Genomic DNA, 23,255 nt, shown 5'->3' with positions numbered 1-23,255 from the left:
AGGTGACCTCCCAGCAAAACCCAACCAGCCTCTCAGTCAACGCTAGCCATACATGCAGCCCTCCTCAGAGGCGATTACCTTCATAGCAGACTCCACACTCCACACTAGTCACCAAGCAAAGCGACCCTCCTCTTCTTTGCTAGCAGTCACTGCCAGCACACAAAATAGCTTCCCGGCGTCTTCACGAAGGCGACTTCTCCAGCCTTGCCTACGCACACCAGAGGCCGTCTTCACTACCAGCCATGCCGTCTTTGTTCTCTCTGCCTGCAGTCGCCACCCACCGCTCTTCACACTGTCGCCGGCCAACCGTCTCCGCAGCGGCTTCTCTCTCCTCGTCGCTAGCTGTCCCCCGTTCAGTCAGCTTTGCGCCAGCTTCACTTCCCTTGCGCCTGTGGTGGCTGCGCCTCACACCAGTAGACGTGCTACCCTGCTTCCTCTGCTTTACTGCCAACTCCCCTTGCAGCAAAACAGCGTACCCTCCTGCTCTTTCACGACCCGCCTCTCTGTAGAGCCACCCGCCATACTGATACATTCCCACTTCATCTGGGGGATGTCCAATGGATGTAACTTCCCAGGCATTTTTACTCTCTCAACTTTGACTTTCTGGCATGTTAGACATTGACGTACATGATTCAGTACATCCTTTTTCAGACCAGGCCAAAAGAAGCTTTTCTTTACAGACATGTAGGTTTTGATGAAACCTGGATGTCCTGCTATAAGGCTATCATGAGCTTCATTCAGAATTTGGTCCTTGGTTCCCTCATCATTGGGAATGCATAGCCTGCGATTATAATACATAATGCCATCATCTAGGCTATACCCTTAAACTCTGTTCAACTCCTGTGGAGTATCTCTTGTTTGGTATAATCAAAATTTTAAAATTCTCTCCAATCTCTCTATTGCAGTCTAGTGTACTTTCTCTTGTTGTATCTGTTTTCGCTATGCCATATTCTTATAGAACTATTGTATCAACTTGCTCCTCATGTATATGCCAAGGATTGCATGGTAGTAGACTAAGAGGACACTATGTTCTCTAGAGGGTGGTGGAAGCTAGATGTGGATAATCCCTCTGATATCATTGGTGATATGCTACAAGATGCAATTATGGAAGCATTGAAAAAGAGAGTGGCAAAGCCCCGTACAAATGTGTATGGTGCTGCATCAAGATCAAAGAAGGCAAGATCTTCTCCACGAGGAGAGGCCAATATTTTTGATGTGGATAAACATCCTGCTACATCGGAAGCTAGAGGTTCTCAACAGGTGCCTTCCTTAAACTTGAAGATTATGAACCTCAAAGCTTTGGCAAAGAAGACTAGAAAGGTGAAGGATTCACCTCTGGTCGATATGGATAAGTATGAAAAATAATTTCCTCTTGGTTTGTACACACTGAGTTTGAAATCCCAGTGTGTTAAAGTGTCTGCACAAGCACCCAAACAATATATATGTCTCCCATTGGACAAGAAGGATGTGACAAAAATGGTGAATTAGTATATTGATCGTGCAAATAATCCTTCGTCTTGTGCATACTTTTGATGCCAAGAGGATTGGCAAAAAGGGGGGAAGCCATTGATTGAAGCAGAGGTGGTAAAGGAAAAGGTCTAATGATTATTGGATCATAAATGGCCAACATTCCATTTATGCTGCCAAGGTCTTGTTAAGGAATCAATTACTCGATGATATGCTTTACTTGAGGAATATTTATGCAAATCTGAAGGCTCGTATTGTGGTTGATGCACCCCTAGAAGCTTGCATGGATATCTCAAAGTAGTGTTTAAGCAACAATCCTACAATGATATACTCAAGCATTTGAGGGTCCAATGGGAATTCTACCACAAACCCTCAAGGTCGGCAACTGGAGTTGTAAGGGGACATGTAATCTCACTCAGATTGGGATGTAAGTTATTATTTCTTATGTTTCCTTACTTATTGAAATACTTTTAGATACATTAGACTTTGAACTTTCTTGTTGTTTACTTTGTGCTCATTCGTATTTGTAGAAATTTATTGAGGGTGCAGAAACATCTATGGGTGCCTACTTTGCATAGAAGCAGTCACATATGGTTGCATTTCTAGATGAGGTCTTCATTTCTCTAACAAGCTATACACATATTTAGACTATACACAATAATTAATTAATCGAGATCTAATGAGCTCAATTAATTAATCAAGGTTCTAAGGTTTAAACCACCATCACTTATTCATCGTAGATTAATTTGTCTACTTTGTAGCTTTAGATCGATCATTGCATACAAGGTGAATCTCTCTCTCTCTCTCTCTCTCTCTCTCTCTCTCTCTCTCTCTCTCTCTCTCTCTCTCTCTCTCTCTCTCTCCCTCTCTCGTGGTAGAGGCCATAGCCTCAAAATGGCCATAACCTATTTCCATTTTATTCCCACCTAAGGGCGGTTAAGGAAGGATCCAGAGAAATCTTAAGAATTTGATTTTTTTAAACCTCCCATCTCCACACCTTAGACTCTAAGGCCACATCCCATTTCTCACTCCTAAGGTTATTCCACCTCAATAAATTAATTAATCGCCAAACAAAATTTGGCACCCATAGGCACAATTGAAGGGAGAAAACCCAACCCTTCTCTTTTTAGATGCTTGGGAGGGCTAGAAAATGAGGAGGTGAAGATCATACAGTAAGAACTAAAGTCAAGAGGAGTCATTTTTCTTTCCAAGGGTACTAATGACAAGGACAAGATTGACATGGCTGAGCATGTAATGTTAATGATGCAAGATAAGGTTATCCAAGAGGAGTTACTTATCAAGTTCAATAAATTGGATGATTCAAAGAACTAGGAAGAGTTGGATGCCTCCTATAATGTCAATGATAATGTCTATCGTGTGCTACAACATAAGTGTGATCCATGGATAAAGGCTAAGTTGTAGGTCGAAAAAGAAATCCCAAAGTTTTCATTAGATGTAAAAAACTACATATAATGGATTATCATTGTAAAGAACTACATCCTTGGCATGTTCCCATGGTGAGCTTGGAGATGGAGGGCGAGTTGTTTTTGGCTCGATACTTCAGCAATCCAATACTGACTGGATTATGTGTTTTGGATAGCACAAAGGGTTCTACAAGGGAGATGCAATTCCAACTATTGAATGACATCATGGCTATCACTAGTGGTACAAGTCTTTCACATTATGTTTTTCTTACATTCTGAAGATCTACAAATGTTCTGTGTCTACAAGATGCCTTACACAAAGGTACATGGATGGCACAAAATATTTTTTGGCACAATAGATTTTGTGAGCGATGCACCATGTGTACTAGTGCAGTCTAGCTCTTTAGTGTGCTTATTTACTTGAGCAAGAAAGATACTTTTGAAGGCTACAATGAGTTTGTTGGCTCAGGGGATCGTGTCTCGGATGCAGATCTTTTAAATATAAACTATGAGATCGTGAAAGATTTGGATGCCAAAAGTTTTTTATAGTACAAGAAGGCCATTGTCATCAATTGGTGTATTAGATTATATTGCATGTAGGATCTTGTGTTGATTGTGATGCTTTCAATAATGGCTTTGTGTTAAGATACACACTTAAAGAAAGTAGAGATGTAATATGCGTAGTTAACAGTGCTCAAGAAAGTAAATAGGTGCAATCCAAATGAAGGCACAGTGACCTTATATCTAGAGAAGGGTATTAATGAGGCCCCAGGTGGAAAGTCTGTAGTGAATTGATTCAACAGCTTTGATTTTGTGGAAAATTCTATAGTGAATTGGTCAACACCTTTGATTTTGTGGAAAAGTCATATAATTGGAATAGGTAGACCTTTTCCATGCACAATCTCAAAAGGTGCACGACTAATAGCCGAATGAGGAGTATTGTTGTAAGCAAATTGGAGATGATGAAAGCACTTATGACATGAATTAGGTTGTTGGGCAACATAGGCTCTAAGTGGATCCAAGATAGTGCTATTAATAACTTTAATCAATTTATTCATTTTCGGATGGAAAGATGTAGAAAAGTCTATCTTAGTATCTAAGTTGAAGAAAAGAGCAATCCAAAAATTATTACAGAATCTGCATGAAATAATGACTTTTGATGATAAACAATGATGCATAAAGATCTACTTGATATACATGTTCGCAGCTTGGTGAGAAGTCAAAGTCTTCTTACAAGGTAAAAAAATAGGCTTGCTTACTCAAACGGTCCACAGATCATATCATTAATGACCAGATGTAATAGGCAAACCCATCTAATGAAATCCATAGATATTTGTTCCCAAGTGTCATTAGGGATTGGTAGAGATGTGAGAAGTCCTTGGGTCTAGAGCCATTCTACCATGCATTTTATTGTTCTATATTATAAGAGGGTATAAAATGGCCCTAGGGCCATTCTAAATGCCCATTAAGGCCATTCTAAATGCCCGTTAGGGCCATTCTACCATGCACAATGTTGTTCTAGTGCAACACAATGGTTATTCTAGGGTCATTCTACCACACACCCTAGTATTCTAGTCTAGCACTAGAAGTTTTAGAATAAAATTCTACCACTCACAATGTTATTCTATTGAGGACAAGGGTTATAAAATGGCACTAGGGCTATTTTACCATGTAGCCTAATGTTATAGTCTTGAACAAGAGGTTCAATAATGGTCCTGGGGCTATTATAAAATTGTTTTAGGGCCATTCTACCATGCACTATGTTGTTTTAGTGTAGCATAAGTTGGTCTAGAATGTCCCTAGAGCCATTTTATCATTCACCCTATTGTTCTATAGAGCCATTCTAGCATAAGGTGGTCTAGAATGGCCCTAGAGACATTCTACCATTCACCCTATTGTTCTATGGCATAATTGTATCTAGAGCCATTCTACCATTCACCCTATTGTTCTATAGCATGATTGAATCTAAAATGGCCCTAGGGCCATTCTAGAATGAATCCTCTATTACTAGTCTAGCACAAGGCTGTTGCACAAGAATTGTAGAATGGCCCTAGGGCCATTCTAGAATGAATCCTTTTTTACTAGTCTAGCACAAGGCTGTTGCACAAGAATTGTAGAATGGCCCTAGGGCCATTCTACCATACACAATGTTGTATCTACCATGCATTTTATTATTATATATCAAAAGAGAGTATAGAATGGCTCTAGGGCCATTCTATATGCACACTATCACAAGAGGCTATAGAATGGGCCTAGGGCCAGTCTACACCCTAGTATTCTAGTCTAGCACTAGATGTTATAGAATGGGAGAGGTCATAAAATGCCCTTAGGGTATACCTACTATGTATCCTATTGTTCTATAGCACAAGAGGGTATGGAATGGAACTAGGATCATTCCATGTTTCTAACGTACTTTTAAATATGTTTTGGTTTCGACTGATAGCATTAGTAGTTGGGGTGGCATGGGCTTCATCGTTTTTTATTTCTAACGACACTTGTACTGCTTATTGTGGACTTAGACAATCAGATAGGTCTATTAAAATTCATGCATTGCACGATATGTGAGAAAGGATGATCCTCTTGTTACACCCATCTCCCCTATTCTAATTGATGAGATGTTTGAGATAAGTAGTGTAGCATTTATGCTCCATGCCTCAACTATACAAGAAGTAGGTCTTGGGCTATTTGTGCACACTCCACTATGGAGAAGATAAGTATTGTCTCGATGATTGAAAGGAGTTGTCCAAGGTATATACAAGGGATTTGAAGTACTCATTTCAAGAGGACCCAAAGGTAGATTATGCAGATGATTTGGTGTATATTGTTGTGTGGCATGAACATGAGACCAAATGTATGTTACACTCTTGTCCCATACTTACCACCTTGGTGTACAACAACCATAAATGTCAATTCAGCTAAGTATGGCTACATATGTGTTGAAACCTTATGCGACATTCATGTTGGGGAAGAGCTATTTGCTAACTACTACGAGTTTCTTTGACATTATGTACATTATACATTGATGATTGAAAGATTACGTCTCTTCTATGTTGTCATATTAGCTCTTGCCATTTATCCAATAAGTTATAAAAGGAATGCATATTTCATTGGGCCAATCTCTCGACAAATTAAGAATCATGTTAGGGCCGTGTCTTGTGTGTTTACTATCCCATAAGGGTATAGAATAACCCTAAGGCCATTCTTCCATTCACATTGTTTTAATGTGATGTCACTATAGTTTTTTTGTGAGAATGTAGTGTCACTAGAGTTTTAATGTCGTAATTGATATGAACATTATAAGGATTTGAATTAAGTAGGAACCTCTGATATTCATGAGGAAAGAGCATTAGCTTCACTGATATTCCTAGGAGTCAGTTATTAGGCGATAATGAGAGTTGTACAAGATAAAACATATCTTGGAAAGCAATGCTCACTGTGGTGTTGGATTTGAATGGATTACTATTGAAGCATGTTATTTAGCCATAACCATTGCATCAATCCACTATGTATGCTCCAAACAGCAGATAGCTCCAAATGGATATCTTATACTATGACCTGGATGTATAAAAAAATTTTAGACCCTTTTAGAAAGATTTAATGTTGGGATCTAGTCAACTATAATGGAGGATAATGCTTTTCAAATGGTGAGAGGTTTGCTAAAGAAAGTTGGGAAAATACTTCCTTTTTTTGTCATTTGGGATTAAGAGGCTTGTTACACTTATAAGAACAAGAACTATTTAGGCTAGATAGCCTAGGTGTCGAGGCAATGTTAAGCCATTGGAGAGAATGTCCAAAGCCTTTGAATGTGATCCTAGGAAGACAGTTCTTGTTGATGAATCTCCATATAAAGGTTGTGTTACTCCCGTTAATAACTGCATTTTCCCATCCAAGTTTGATATAGATAAGAAGGATGACAACATTCTTATGGGGGAATTATTACCTTAATGATGATAAGGATGTACGTAGTGTCATTGGCTTTAACTACATTATGGCCAGCTCCTCCCAGTGTCAAATGACCATGAATTATTTAACCTTATTAGTGATGTTATTGACAATTGAAAAGAGTATAATTTGGAATGGTCACAAAACAGGTTCAACATAGGTGGAATTCCTCTTGTGAAGCAATTACAAGGCATTTCTAAGGGTAATATAGAAGCATTGGTTGATACAAGTGGTAGGAGAGGTGATAAAGGAGTATTGGTTCATCACAACACAAAGGAGATGAGATATGAGATATCTTGAAGAAAGAAGGTACACACATTTCTAGCATGAATCCAACAAAATTGATTTCACTAGCTAAAAGATTGGGTTGCAAAGGAGGAACTAACTTGAAGGCTCCGTCTGTGAAGACATTTGTAAATAAATCACTAATTGACCATGGTCTCCTAAATATCAAGTAACACAAAGGTACCACTCTATTTGAAATTTCCACTATAATAATACACAATTGTTTATAAGGAATCTGCATTCTAACTGAAGCAACTTATTTCGTGCAGGTTTTTCTAGGCTGTATGAATTGTGGAAAGAGCTGCTCTTAAAATGATAATGTCATGCATTGGACTGAGAACTTTGAACCAAGATAGTACTTGGAAGTTTAGAAGTACATGTAAAGAAATATATAGATGTAAACACTCTTTGATAATGTTTGTAAGGTGTTTTTCTAGAGGGAGGAAATCCTTATGTACTCCTAATATGAGACGATAGTTTTCAATGTAGCTTGCTAGTCTCTTAATAAATTTATTAAAGTTTATGTTCATGACAACCTTAAATCTTTATGGTGGCAAGAGTTTTCTTAAACTTTATTTGTTAAGGAAACCCTACCCTAACGTGTCATGGAAAGTTGCCTATCCACTGAGCTTGAGCTATGCTCAAGAGCTCCACCGTAGCCGCTCTCCTCTGGCACTCGTTGTCACCTCGAGGCGATTTCTCGTACAACCTCTCTCGTGAAGATCGTGTGGGATCTCCATGGGAGACGATCACATTGGTAGCCTAACCACTCAAGTAAGAAAGAGAGAGAGAGAGAGAGAGAGAGGAAGAAAGAGGAAAGCAAGAGAAAACGAGTGATTAGCACTAATCACTCCCAACCCTAACCCTAAGCACACCACACATGCTAGATTAGTGTTGCAGAAGCAGGTTTTATTGATATTTTGAGTCTTAGATACCTTGAAGCATATCCGTATCCATACCTCAAACCATTAAAAGCAAAATTCTAAGAAAACCTCTATGTATGAACACACCACATAATACACCTTATCTTTCACCTCTACAATGTGCATATACTTAGCCCAATCTGGCATCAAATCACTATGTTGTGTTGAAATTAGGGCATTGTGATGAGCTATGGTGGATCAAACACTAGAATCAACATCATTAACAAAGTGATTAGTAAATAATTAACATGTAATTAGGGTAATTAACAAATAGATTAATGTAAGCATGGATACTCAAAAACTAGCTAGTTCTCATTTGGGCAATGCCTCAATTTATAGAGCTTACATCCAAGCATCAAATCCCACTGATTTCTCCATGATTCACTCCACCTCTTTTCCTTGATTCTCTCCACCTCTTCACTTTTCCCAGAATATCTCCACACTTCCCAGAATATCTCCACACTTCCTAAATCTTGTCATGCTATCCTTTATTCTCTCCCAGTAGATTCTTCTCACCTTTTCACAGGTTCTTTCACATTTACACATCCTCTTTTACAACCTCTAACCAAGGGCTTGTTCCCGCACACACCCTATTCACTTGTATTTTCAACATGTTGCATTTTAACTGACTTGAGTAGCATACCTTCTATATCCAAGATAAGTACTCTCCTTAGTTTTTTTTAAAGGCATGCTTGGTAGTAGTGGACGTGGCTGTCATTGATGATGTCCTAAAGTGCTTGGTTGGTGACGTGGCTATCACATTGATGATGTCCTAAAGTGCTTGGTTGGTGATGTGGCTGTCATTGTTGATGTCCTAAAGTGCTTGGTTGGTGACGTAGGGGTGGGTGTTAAATCCACTCTAGCAATAACACATTGGGTGATGTGAACAATTTCTCTTAAAATTCTCTCCTTGTTGTGGCTCTAAAATTAAAAAATGCAAACATAATATTGTCATTCTTACATTGGATGCAACTAGATGCAACTAGATAATAATAACAATTTCTTGAAGAGTCTATAAAATAGGATACATGTTTCTATTATATTACATTAAACCTTTTGTAAACAGCTCTTATATTTAAATCAAAGGAGCCCCCTTAGAGTAGGATATACTCTGACTTAGGATCCACTCCAACAAAATATGATAAAAGTGCAATAATGTTAACCACATGTTGGTTAACCACATGTTGGTTAACACATTCCACGAATACTATGTCCCCACACTTATGTAATGGGTGCCCGTGCTATATTGTAAATCCCATCATTTGATGAGGGAAACACCCTAAAGATGCCCCCAAGTATTGAGATTCAAAGGATAGATAAGAGGATCTTGGTCAGTTGGCCAAACCATAGAGAAAAGTGAAAGATCCCTGCCCCTCCGCGCAACGAATTTCGGGGTGCTAGCAGTGAAAGTAACACTTCTTGCATAGGGCAGAACCTCTCACTAGAGGCCTCGTCCACGGATATCCGGACAAGATACTAATCCCTCGGTTCTTCCAAAATCGAACCATTCCTCCAAGATATTTTATTCTAACGTAGTCAAGGTCATCACTAACCAAACTGATCCGACCAAACCCATAAGTCTCATGGTCAGATCAAGGAAGAGTCTTGCACTTGGATCATAGAGTCCAATGCTTTTCTCCTCATCAAGAGGCATAGCGGTTGATTCTTTTCCATAGAACAAGGGTTATCCGGGATTTATTTCAATTATCGTAATTTAACAGAATTGAGTCTCATTTTAGGGATCCATCAGTCCAACCTAACCCCATCCAATCCCATGGGTTAGCCAACCGCCCAACCACTGTAGTGATAGGATCCATTTAGAAATTTGGTTATGTTTTACCTCGGGTGCCAGGGAAAAGAGTTTCCAGGCCCCCTAGCCGGTGCTTCAAGCAAACTTCAAGATAGTCACACCACTTACACACCCATATGAAATTGCCTGTTTCACAGATTCATTCAGCTGTCTTTAAAATAATATTTTAATGAAACCATAGTATCACTGATCATAATCCTCCAAAATATCTAACTTGAATTCTAATTCTAGTCATTTCTTCATCGGTGTACCTATGGCATCATTGGCAACTAGAACGCTCACCACCTGTTCACTCAGGGACCTTTTCAATAGTTCCTAGCTCATAGTACCCAACAATATGATCACATAAGAAAATCCAGATGGACTCTCCATTGAAGATCAGCAAGATCAACCAACAGATCCATATAAAAGAGCCACGAACTCATCCATTGAGGACCAACAAGGACAATCAACCAGATCCATGCCCGAGTTCAGAAAACAACTCTAACACCTTGTTCCATTTTTCTTCCCCGATGCACGTGTGGGTATCTTTGGGCGACCCAAAGCCCAAAGCATGGTATGGTCAGCACCCTCTACCTTCCCAGGTCACTTAGCGCTTCACTCATAGGCCGCTTCCTTGGTCCCTCATCCACCGTACCGGAAGCTCACCATTTAAATCGAACCGAGGCTGGTCAAGTCCACAATATTTTCATATTCTTTTGAGTAAAAGATTCATGGGATTTACAAAAATCGATTCTACCCATATTTTCCAATAAAATTAATAATGCCTAAAATTTCACTTTTGATAAATACTCATAATTTGAACTATGCCAAAAATCCCTCTTTTACCATTTAATTGGGTCTCAAATATCATGGGAATTCCTCTTTTGCATAAAAATAAATTTACCAAAATTTACTCTTTTCTCATAATCAATTAATTATGCATAATTATAAAAAAATTATTTCTCATGAATATGATGAAAATCATTCTTTTTGCATAGGATGTCCAATCCTAGAATATGGTAGGAAGTCCTCTTTTAGCATTATGCATAAAAATAAGATATGTATTATTTTCTAAAAATTTTACCATAACTTTGTTGCTATTACTAATAATTCTCAATTTTTTTCTAAAGAATAAAAGCTTGTAATGAAAATATGATAGTAGTTCCTCTTTTATGCTTAAAATAAAACTATGAATTTAAATCACAATTTTAACCATAATCATAAACTTAATTATGGTTATATCCCACTAGATTAAGCTCATTCCATTATTTCTCTTTTCCCAAATTGATAGGATAATCTATTTCTGATTTAGAATCAATCAAAGTAGTTTTTAACTACTTTGATTGATAGGATAATCTATTTCTGATTTAGAATCAATCAAAGTAGTTTTTAACTACTTATAAATAATCTAAAAGAAATAACCATTATTTTGTTAACACAAAATCATAAAAATATCATTTTCTTAGTCTCTACCTTAACAAGCCTAGAGTTTAGCTTTGAATTAAGAGACTATCATTGAGAAGCATCCTTTTTCAAGGGATTTAGCCATAAAGATGGCTATTCTTTTAGAGAGAGAGATTTACTTAAAGAAAGCATTACAAATAAGCATAAATATTAACTTTCTCTTAGTTAAGCATTAAGACTTTAAGGGAAAGCTTGATTTGAATTAAAACAATTATTTAGAAAGCTTCTCAAGCTTGAGAGGGGTTGAGAAGAAGAAAGTCATTGAGATAAATTAGAAAAAAAACCATAAAATTTGATTTTACCTCCAAGTTTGGCTTGATCCTCTATTATCATTGAAGCTCCCGACCAATCAATTGGTCCACCAAGAGGAGAAGAGCAACTCCAAGAGTTGTTATAGAGAGAGAGAGAGCTCCAAGCTCCCAAGAGAGAGGAAAATTTAAAGGATAATAAAAAATATGATTATTTTAATATAATACCGGCATAGTATAGCTCCAATATTTTATTACAAATGATTGAGGGTCTATTTATAGGTGAGGGAGGCCACTAACCAAGTCCAACTGGGTTCTAGAATTTTCCAGGTTCAGCTTGACTCAATTTGGATAAGATTTGGACCACTTTGGCTCCCTTTTTGATTTGGTTTGATCCACGAGAGAGGAGAGATAAAAATATCACAATTTTTTTGAATTAAAAACCCTTCCACACATGTGAAAGAGGCGCCTACCTCAAGAGTCCCCCTTTCCTTACCAAGGTGTCAAAATGCATCATTATTTCAAAATATCTCATTTTTTTAGAAATATCTCATAACTTTTAACTAATAAACCTTGTACTCAGTCAACTCTTCATCTTATGTGAGCATTTACTCATTTTTGGGTATTTTCTTTTATTCTTTGGATTTATCTCATCCCAACACTTGGATTAATCCAATTGGCCCATTGGAACCTTAATTGGACCATAATCTTTTTTTTTAATGTAGACCCTTAGGCTAAGGTTCCTTATACTATTTTCAATTAATTCCTAATGCACATTAGAAATTTCATTTTGAACTTATGTTTCAGGGGAAACCATTTTAGACACTAGGAGGATTTTTATATCCAAAGATATCTCAATTTTGGATTATCTCTCTCTAGACATTTTCTCTCTCTCTAGGCCAAAACAGGGTAAAACAAGATCTTTCTTTTATTTCAGAGGGGAATAATTGCAAAAATAGAAGGGGAGGTTCTTACACCTTTACAACTCAAAACCTAGAGGAAGGAATCTTACAAAAAGCCTTGTAACTATGTTGTGGGCGTCTCAAGTCACTTACTCCCAGGTGGCGGCCTAGTGGGAAAAGGCATGGAATTATAAAAGCCAATTTCTCATGCTTGTAACTCATTCTCACATTTTTGCAATAGAAGTGGAGTGTTCTCTCTCTCTTGTTACCATATTATACTAGTGATGTGTGTGAACACACTTAGGACCGCCGGGGCACTTTTTTCCTCACTAGGAGGTTTTTTCCCCCGTGCATTGTATATACGCCCATTATCTTCTAGGGCTTGTAATCTTTCATTTTTGGCACTCATAATACACTACTGTGTTGTGCTCAATCTTCCTCATCTTCTTGAAGTTGTGTGTGCATTCCTGCAACCCTAATTCCAACAATTGGTATCAGAGCAGGCTTCCTCCTCCCGGGCAGCATCACCGGCACCTGCCGCTTCATCTCCTCCGATTGCAACGAGGTTTCACGAGCGTCTGCAGGTTAGTGTATGCCGTGGGAGAGCCCGTAGGGCTTGTTTGTTTCAGAATTTTGATCTGAAGTCATTTCGCCCTCCGTTTTTGCATTCCAAGTACTGCGCAGGCAAAATCGTCCTACTGTGCAGATTTTCTGTCAAGATTAAAATCTGCAGGACAGGTGCCCATTCGTCTGTTTTGGGCTGTGCTACATAGCACAGGTCGATTTTATACAGGTTTACCTCTTACAGACAGCATTTACATCTAGTAGTACAGTCATTGGCCATGGCTGACAACAATGATGTATTCCGCATGTTGGCTGCTGAGGATAAGTTGGATGGCACCAATTATCCATTGTGGGCATATATGATGCGACATGTATTGGTAGCAAAGGGGTTATGGAACATTGTGCAGGGTATTGATGCACGTCCTATTGTGGCTGGGAATGCTGCAAACACATCAGAAACAGGTACTGTTGATGATGGTGCAGGCACAAGTGCTGTTGCAGCTGTTCGAGAACCACCACTTTCAGCAGAGCAGATTCGTTGGGATGGTAGAGATGCGCAGGCTCATGCCTTGATTGCGCTGTCTGTCAAACGTACCATTATCCCACATATTCGCTCCTGCAGGACTTCTAAGGATGCTTGGGATGTACTTGCCACATTGTATCAGGCAAGAAATGAGGCTCGTGTTGCTTACCTCCGAAAACAGTTGGAGAATGAGCATATGAACGAAGGTGATTCTATGGATAGCTTTTTGACAAAGATCAAGGATTTCAAAGAGCAGCTCATTTCTGCAGATGAAATCCTGTCAGACAGTTCACTTGTGCAGACTGTTTTGAATGGTCTACCAGATTCTTATCAGGGTTTTGCTTCCACTCTTCGCTTGATGATGAAAGGCAATCCCAATGCCTTATCATTTGAGGAGTTAGTTTCTGTTTTGCTGCAAGAAGACCAGTCAAGGCAAAACAGGAATAATATGCGTGTCGCAGATCAAGCTTTCGTTGCTAGTCAGAGAAGCGGGAAAGGTAAAGCTGGCTTTTCTTCTAGTAAGCAGAAATCTGCAAATGCTGCGCAACCAAAGAAGGAAGACAAAGATGAGAAGAAGGGTGACAAACAGAAGACATTTTGCAAGTACTGTAAGGGAAATGATCATGTCATCAAAGCGTGTCCTAAGCTGGCTGCGAAAGAGGCTAAGAAGAAAGAGGCTGGTATGGCTGTTGCAGATGCCTCTCCTTCTAACAATGAATCTGCTAATGTTGTGCTAGATACAGAATGGGCATTCAATGCGCAGTGCAGTTATGACCCATCTTTGCATGACACATGTATGTCTGCAGTAGATTCAGATGTATGGTACTTTGACAGTGGTGCCACTAAGCATATCACCTCGCAGCGCAGTTTATTCACTTTCCTTGAGTCTGCTCCCACAGGGAATACTGTCACTTGTGCCAATAACTCCTCTTATCCCGTTAAAGGAGTTGGACAGATTGTGCTGAATGTTGCAAATGGCAACACCTTTACACTTTTTGATGCATTGTATGTGCCAGGGATCAAAAAGAATCTGCTGTCAGTCTCCGCATTTGCCAAAACAGGTTTGGTTGTAAAATTTGTGGATGACAGATGTACTGTTCATGATCTCTCTTGTGGTGACATCATTGTAGCATCTGGTTCACTATGTCGAGGGCTGTATAAGCTCAATATGGATGGCAAATGTGTAGAGGATTCAGCATGTGCTATTATGGATACGCAGGCTATTTCAAATGCAAAACTGTGGCATGCACGTTTTGGTCATCTGAATTTTGCAAGTTTGCTGCGCCTGCAGAAATCTGAAATGGTGTCTTCTTTGCCTAAGCTTGAGGCACCTGTCAAGCATGTTTGTGAGGGCTGCATATTGGGTAAAATGCAGCGTGCTTCCTTTCCCAAAGATGGATCAGTGAGAGCTGAACGCAGATTGCAGCTTGTTCACAGTGATGTTTGTGGACCCATGCAAACTCCATCATTTGGAAACTACCTTTACTTCGTGACTTTCATTGATGACTTTACCAGGCATGCATGGGTATATCCTTTGAAGGCAAAGTCCGAAGTGTTTTTGTGCTTCAAACAGTTTTTGGTTATGGCTGAAAATGTGTCAGAAAGTAAGATGGGCACCCTCCGTTCAGATCGAGGGGGGGAGTATATGTCTTCAGAATTTAATGCATTTCTGGCTGAGCGTGGGATAAAACACCAATGTACAGTGCCGTATACACCACAGCAAAATGGTGTGGCTGAGAGAAAAAACAGGTCTCTCATGGAAATGGCAAGATGTATGGTTAAGAGTCAAAGTCTACCACATGGTTTTTGGCTTGAGGCTGTCATGTGTGCCACTTATGTACTAAACAGGTGTCCCACCAAAGCATTACAGGTTGTCACTCCATATGAGGCTTGGCATGGCCGCAAGCCATCTGTTGGCCATTTACGTGTTTTTGGTTGCCTGGCATATGCATTAGTGCCTGTGCAACATCGCAGAAAATTGGATGACAAAGCTGTCAAATGTATTTTTGTTGGATATAGTGCTGAGAGCAAAGGCTATCGTTTGTATCATCCACAGACAAAGCGCATTTTGGTTAGCCGTGATGTTATATTTGTGGAAGATGCAGTTCAGCCCTTGGTTTCATGTACTAAGGAGACAGATATCAGCTCACGTGATGTCTATGATACATTGTTGCCTCTTTTCAGTGGTGCACAGTCAAGTGCAATACCTCATGAGGCAGTTTTTCAGCCTATGCAGGTTTTAAATGATGGCACAGATCAGCCTATATCTGATGCAGATGTGCATGATGCACTTGAGGATGAGAGACAAGAGATTGAGGGCTCTAGGAATATGCCTAGATGGCTGGTGCAGACTTTGCGTGACAGCAAGTTGGATGCCCCTTTGTCTAGTCGCACTCGTTCTGGCTCTCATGGTGCCTCTTATGCGTCAGATTGTTATGCATTGGCTGTTTCTAGTATGTGCGATGAAAGTGAGCCTGTTTCATTTGATGAGGCACAAAGTTCAGAAAATTGGATGGCTGCTGTGCAAGCAGAATACGATGCTATTATGAAGAATGGTACATGGTCTTTATGTGACTTGCCCCCTGGCAAGAAGGCCATTGGCACTAAGTGGGTATACAAATTGAAGCGTAAGCCTGATGGCACAGTGGATCGCCATAAGGCTAGGCTTGTTGCAAAAGGTTATGCTCAAGAGAAGGGCATTGATTTTGATGAGACTTTTGCTCCCACATGTCGTATGACCACTGTTCGTAGCATCTGTGCATTAGCAGCTCATAATGGTTGGAATGTACATCAGCTGGACATAAAGACTGCGTTCTTAAATGGAGATTTGCATGAGGAGGTGTATGTATCGCAGCCTCGTGGTTTTGTTCAAAGAGGGCAGGAAAACAAAGTGTGCAGGTTAAAAAAGGCTTTATATGGTTTAAAGCAAGCTCCACGAGCTTGGTATGAAAAAATACATGCATATTTGACTGCACATGGGTTTCAGAATAGTCCAACAGAAAGCACTTTGTATGTTAAACGTGTGGATGGTGTACATCTAATCATTGCTCTCTATGTCGATGACATGCTGCTCACAGGACCAAATGAGAGTCATATTGCTGATTTTAAGGCTGATTTGAATGCCTCTTTTGAGATGTCAGATTTGGGGCATTTGCATCATTATTTGGGGATACAATTTAAGCAGTGTGATGGAGGTATTGCTTTGTGTCAGACAAAGTATATTGAAACATTGTTGCGGAGATTTGGCCTTGAAGACTGCAAGCCTATTGCTACTCCAATGGAGACAGGTTTGAAGTTGAGTCTTCATGATGCTGGAGATCACTTTGATGTCACACTCTATCAAACAGCTGTTGGTTGCCTCATTTATGTATGCATTACGAGGCCAGACATTCAGTTTGCAGTCTCACAGGTGAGCAGATTTATGCATAGCCCAGGCATTAAGCATTGGCAGGCAGTGAAGCGTATCTTTCGCTATTTGAGTGGTACTCGGCATCTTGGGTTGTTTTATCCCAAGGGGGGATCATTGCCGCCAGATTTACATGCTTTTTCAGATTCTGACTGGGCTGGTTGTTATGACACACGCGTGTCCACGAGTGGTTTTTGCTTCATGCTTGGAAGCTCATGCATATCATGGTTGAGCAAGAAGCAGCCTACTGTGGCCACTTCTAGTTGTGAAGCTGAGTACAAGGCAGCTTTCACAGCTACGGTTGAGTGTGTGTGGCTCAGACGCCTTATGGCTGATTTGGGTGTTGGGCAGCCATCTGCCACCACCATCTTCACTGACAGTCAGAGCGCATTGGCAGTTGCGCGGAACCCAGTGTTCCATGCTCGTACGAAGCACATTGAGGTGCACTACCATTATGTCAGGGAGAGACTCTCTGCAGGAGAGATCAGTTTGGCTTATGTGCCAACACAGGATAACCTTGCAGACCTTTTCACAAAGGCTCTGCCTCGTGAGAAGTTCGAAGCTTTTCGCAAAGCTTTGGGCTTACTCCCTTTTGTGGATTCGTCCACATAGCTAGACACTTCCCTATACATGAGTGCTAGCTCTTGTTCACCGCATCACTCCAGGGGGGATTTGTTACCATATTATACTAGTGATGTGTGTGAACACACTTAGGACCGCCGGGGCACTTTTTTCCTCACTAGGAGGTTTTTTCCCCCGTGCATTGTATATACGCCCATTATCTTCTAGGGCTTGTAATCTTTCATTTTTGGCACTCATAATACACTACTGTGTTGTGCTCAATCTTCCTCATCTTCTTGAAGTTGTGTGTGCATTCCTGCAACCCTAATTCCAACATCTCTCCCCTCCCTAAACATTACAAAAAATTCAAGGTGTTGATGGGTAAGGAGAAATGTCAAAGTACAAATATCATGATTGGCTAAACGGGTTTACCACACAAGAATTTGAATTGTGTTTAGAAGGTGCTTAAAGACTTAGATGCAAGTAATACTGCCATTTTTTAATGACACTGCATACAAGGTCATGTGGAATATGCCAAGAAATTATCTTATTTTTCCAAAGATGGGCAACCAGAAATGTGAGCAGTTTCAGAGCTTCTTGGAAAGAACAACTATCCCATGGCTTTTACAGTGGCCTTATTTTAAAGACAAGAAGACTTACACATGAGCACTGATCATGATCGAGAGACAAAATATGTAATGGATGTTTACTTGTCAAGAAGACACAGAGATGCTTGAATGGAGATTTGTACATATACATAAGAACTACACGTCCTACATCTTTGTAATTGTGTGCCCATTTGAGGTCATGCACAACCATAAACACAAATAACATTTTTATTGAGTGATGATCAAGGTCTGTGTAAGATTCCTCCCTCCGGCTTTTGAGGTGTGCAGGTGTAAGAACCTGCCCTTCTGATCTTATAATTATTCCCCTCTCTGAAATAAAAGAAAGATCCTGTTTTACCCTGTTTTGGCCTATAGAGAGAGAAAATATTCTAGAGAGAGGTTATTCAATTTTTAGATATTTTTGGATGAAAAAATATCTCTTCTTATCAAAATAAATTCCCCTGAAACAGAAGTTCAAAAAGAAGGTGCATTAGAAATCAATTATAATCTGTTCATCAAAAGGCCTTATCCTAAGGGTTCAGAAGGTTCTGAGGTGGCCACTCTTGTTACAAACAAGAGTAGATCTCTTAAACCATCAAGCCAAAGGAAAGCTCCTAGAATTTCATGTAAGTTAGAAATCTTACTTTTTCTTATTCTTTAATGGTTTTCTAATTTTTTGTTATCTTTAAAATGATAATCTGATGCTATGCCTTGCTGGAAAGGCTTTCCCCCTCTCTCATTCTTAAATTCAGCCTTTCTTTATCCTAGATAAGTAATCTAATTGTTGGAATTAAACTTTTCACATTGTTTCTCTTTTAAAAGTGGAATTTGATTACTTTAAAATGCTTTAAACAAATTGGGGATAATTTTTAAGTAAATTAAGAATAAGAAAAACTAAAAAATGGTAAGCTATACAAAGGAGGTTATGGCAAAATTTTCTTAAATTTTGTGAATTAAGTATTACCTTTTATTATTCAAAAAGAGTGATCCCCATCGTTTGTGTATTTTAAAAGTGTTATTTTTAATTCTATGCATAGAAAAATGCATAGTAGAAATATTTTTATTACAAAAGTGTTATTTCTATTAGATTTAAATTCTATGCATAGAAAGATGCATATTGGTTATTTTTATTATTATAAAAGAGTGATTTTCATCAATATTGATTTTTATGCATAAATAGATGCATAAAAGAATTTTTTTATTATAAAAGTGTTACTTTCATCAATATTGATTTTTATGCATAAAATGATGCATAAAGAAATTTTATTATCATAAAAGTGTTACTTTCACACCAATTTTGATTTTATGCATAGAAAGATGCATAAAGAATTTATTTTTATTTCAAAAGAGTTATTCTCATCAATTTTGATTTTATGCATAGAAAGATGCATAAAGAATTTATTTTTATTTCAAAAGATTTATTCTTATTTCAAAAGAGTTATGCATAAATAGATGTATAAAGGGATTTTTATAAACGTGTTATTCCCACTAATGTGATGTGAATCAAATAAATGTGCATGAATAGATGGATAGATGTGATGTGAATGAATAGATGGATAGATGTGATGTGAATTAGATAAATCTGAATGAATGGATGGATAGATGTGATGTGAATCAGATAAATGTGAATAAATGGATGGATCGATGTGGATGTATGTGAAGAATAGAAGTGGATGTATGTGAAAGAATGGATGTGGATGTATGTGAAAGAATGGATGTGGATGTATGTGAAAGGATAGATGTGGATGTGTATGTGATAAGTATGGATGTGGATGTATGTGGGAGAATACATGTGGATGTAAATGTGATGGATATGAACAAGAATTGAGGCGATGAGATGTGATGTAAATTGGATAGATATGAATGATAAGGGATGTGAATGAATGTGATAGCATGTGAATCAAGATGTAAACATGTGAATCGGGATGTGAATGAATGATAAGGGATGTGAATGAATGTGTTAGCATGTGAATCAGAATGTGAATGAATGATATAGGATGTGAATGAATGTGTTAGTGAATCGGGATGTGAATGAATGATTGATAAGGGATGTGAATGAAGATAAGGGATGTGAATGAATGTGTTAGCATGTGAATCAGGATGTGAATGAATGATATAGGATGTGAATGAATGTGTTAGTATGTGAATCGGGATGTGAATGAATGATAAGGGATTTGAATGGATGTGATGTGATGTGAATCAGGATGTGAATGAACGATAAGTAGTGAAGTGATGAGATGTATGGGTAGATGCAAGTGGATGAGAAATGATGAGGATAAATGAGGAAGTAAGTGATGAGATAGAAAAAGATATGATTAGATGAGAATGGAAAGACTTATGAAATGAATGTGGATTGATGTGTGGGTAATGTGGATGGATGTATGGATGATGTGAATGGATGTGTGGATAATGTGGATTGATGTGGATGGATGTATGGATAATGTGGATTGACGTCTGGATTGATGTGGATGGATATATGAAAGATGTGTATGGATGTGTGGATAATGTGGATTGATGTGGATGGTGGATGTATGGATGATGTGGATTGATGTGGTTGATGTGGATGGATGTATGGATGATGTGGATTGATATGTGGATGATGCCATTGGATGCGATTTGATGTGGGAATGATGTGATGTGATAGGGATCGATGAAGAAAATAAAATTGTGGTAAGATGAGAAAAGATGGGGACTAATGTGAAAGGATGCGGAGTAATGAGAAAAGATGGAAATATTGTTGGATAGTATTTGTATGTGAAATCTGTTTTTAAATGACTGTTTTATGTCAAGAATACTGGGAAAGCATTTTGACCGTCTTATGATTGAAGTCGTGGAGACCTATCTGTTAAAGTTGCAACTGCTATAACGGAGAGTCAATGGAGGACGTCTCGAGTAGCAAGGTCGACCGAGGTCTTGACCAGCCTCAGTTTGATTTAAATGGTGAGCTTCCAGTACAGTGGATGAGGGACCGAGGAAGCGGCCTATGAGTGAAGCGCTAGGTGACCTCTACGAAGGATCCTAGAGGGTGGTGTGACCATACGGTGCTCAGGCTCTGGGTTGCCAAAGATACCCACAAGTACGTCGGGGAAGATATTGGAACAAGGAGTAAGAGTTGTTTTCTCTGAATTCGGGCATGGATCTGGTTGATTGACCTTGCTGGTCCTCAACGGATGAGTCCATGGCTCTTTTATATGGATCTGTTGGTTGATCTTGCTGATCTTCAACGGAGATTCCATCTGGATATTTTTATGTGATTATATTATTGGGTACTATGAGCTAGGAACTATTGAAAAGGCCCCTGAGTGAACAAGTGGTGAGCGTTCTGGCCAATGATGCCATAGGTACACCGATGAAGGAATGAAGGAACGAATTGGAAATTAGGATTCAACTGGATTTTTAGAGGATTATAATTAGTAACACTATGGTTTCATTAAATGATTGTTTTAAAGATTCTTGAATCTGTGAAAAAGGCAAGTTCATATTGGGTGTGTAAGTGGTGTGATTAGTTTTATATTTGCATGAATATCCGGCTAGGGGGCTTGGGAACTCTTTTCCTTGGTACTTGAGACAAAACCTAACCAAATTCCTAATTGGATCCCATCACTATAGTGGTTGGGCGGTTGGCTAACCCATGGGACTGGATGGGGTTAGGCTGGAATGATGGATCCGTAAATCGAGACTCAATTTCTGTATAGTACGATAGATGAGGTAAATCCTGGATAAAAATTGTTCTATGGAAAAGAATCAACGGCTCTGCCTCTCAATGAGGAAAAAAGCATTGGTCTCCATGATCCAAGTATAATCTTTTCCCTAATATGACTATGGGACTTATGGGTTCAGTCAGATTAGTTCAGTTAGTTCAAGCTTTTGACTACGTTAGAGAAAATTTATCCTGGAGGAATCACCCGTGCTTTTCGGGCAAGGAAAGTTTTTCCGAGTTCAGTTTTGGAAGAACCGATGGATTAGTCTCTTGTCTGGATATCCGTGGTGGGCGAGGCCCCAAGTGTGGGACCTTACCTCATGCAAGAAGTGCTACTTCCGCCTGCTAGCAACCCCAAATTCGTTGCGCAGTGTTGTCAGGGATCTTACAGTTGGTATCAAAGCAAATTGGCTAATGAGGATCAACCAAGAAGCCAAAAATGTCAAAAATTTATGAAGAAGCAGAAAAGGGTTGTAATTGTGTAATAAAATTAATACAAATTGATATTCAAACTGAAATTCGTAAATTGGTAATTGGGTCTCCAGATGGAAGTACCGCAATTGTATGGAATCCATGACTTGCTTGAGGCCTAGACATGATGGTATTTACCTTATAGTTCCAAGGACCGTGACTATCCGTATATACCGAGGGTATAACTGCAGCTCTTTACTAGCAGTATGTACGAGTAAATCTAAGATCTTAAAATTATAAGCTAAAATGCTGTCCAGATGATGAATTCGAATGTGGTTATTATGATTTTAAAATTTTGGTTGAGAACTGATGAGTTGAATTGAATTCTGATTGAAAAATAATGATTCCTGAATTTTGATTGAAATGTATTGCAAAACCACAATGATTCCTGAATTTTTGATCGAAATGTATTAAACTGAGCAAAACCACAATGAGGATTAAAAAATGATCAGCTATACAAAGGAGGTTATGGTGAAATTTTCTTAAATTTTGTGAAATAAGTATTACCTTTTATTATTAAAAAAGAGCAACCCCCATCGTTTGTGTATTCTAAAAGTGTTATTTTCAATTCTATGCATAGGAAAATGCATAGAGAAATATTTTTATTACAAAAGTGTTATTTTTATTAGATTTAAATTCTATGCATATAAAGATGCATATTGGTTATTTTTGTTATTATAAAAGAGCGATTTTCATCAATATTGATTTTTACGCATAAATAGATGCATCAAAGAAATTTTTTAATTATAAAAGTGTTACTTTCATCAATATTGATTTTTATGCATAAAATGATGCATAAAGAATTTTTATTATTATAATAAAGTGTCATCTTGTTATAAATTATGGAAAATCGTGAGGTGCTAAAATTACATCTATATGTCAATTGGCAGTCCACACATCTGTTGCATTCCTCCCATGCCCTACTCATTCTCCATAGCGATAGAGGTCCTTAAGGTTAAATGTAAGTGCATCTAT

Source organism: Cibotium barometz, chromosome 12 (genome assembly GCF_041138505.1).
Source record: "Cibotium barometz isolate CiBa-2024 chromosome 12, ASM4113850v1, whole genome shotgun sequence".
NCBI classification, from domain to species: domain Eukaryota; kingdom Viridiplantae; phylum Streptophyta; class Polypodiopsida; order Cyatheales; family Cibotiaceae; genus Cibotium; species Cibotium barometz.
The sequence above is the reverse complement of the archived record's forward strand: the minus strand, read 5'-3'. Positions refer to the sequence as shown.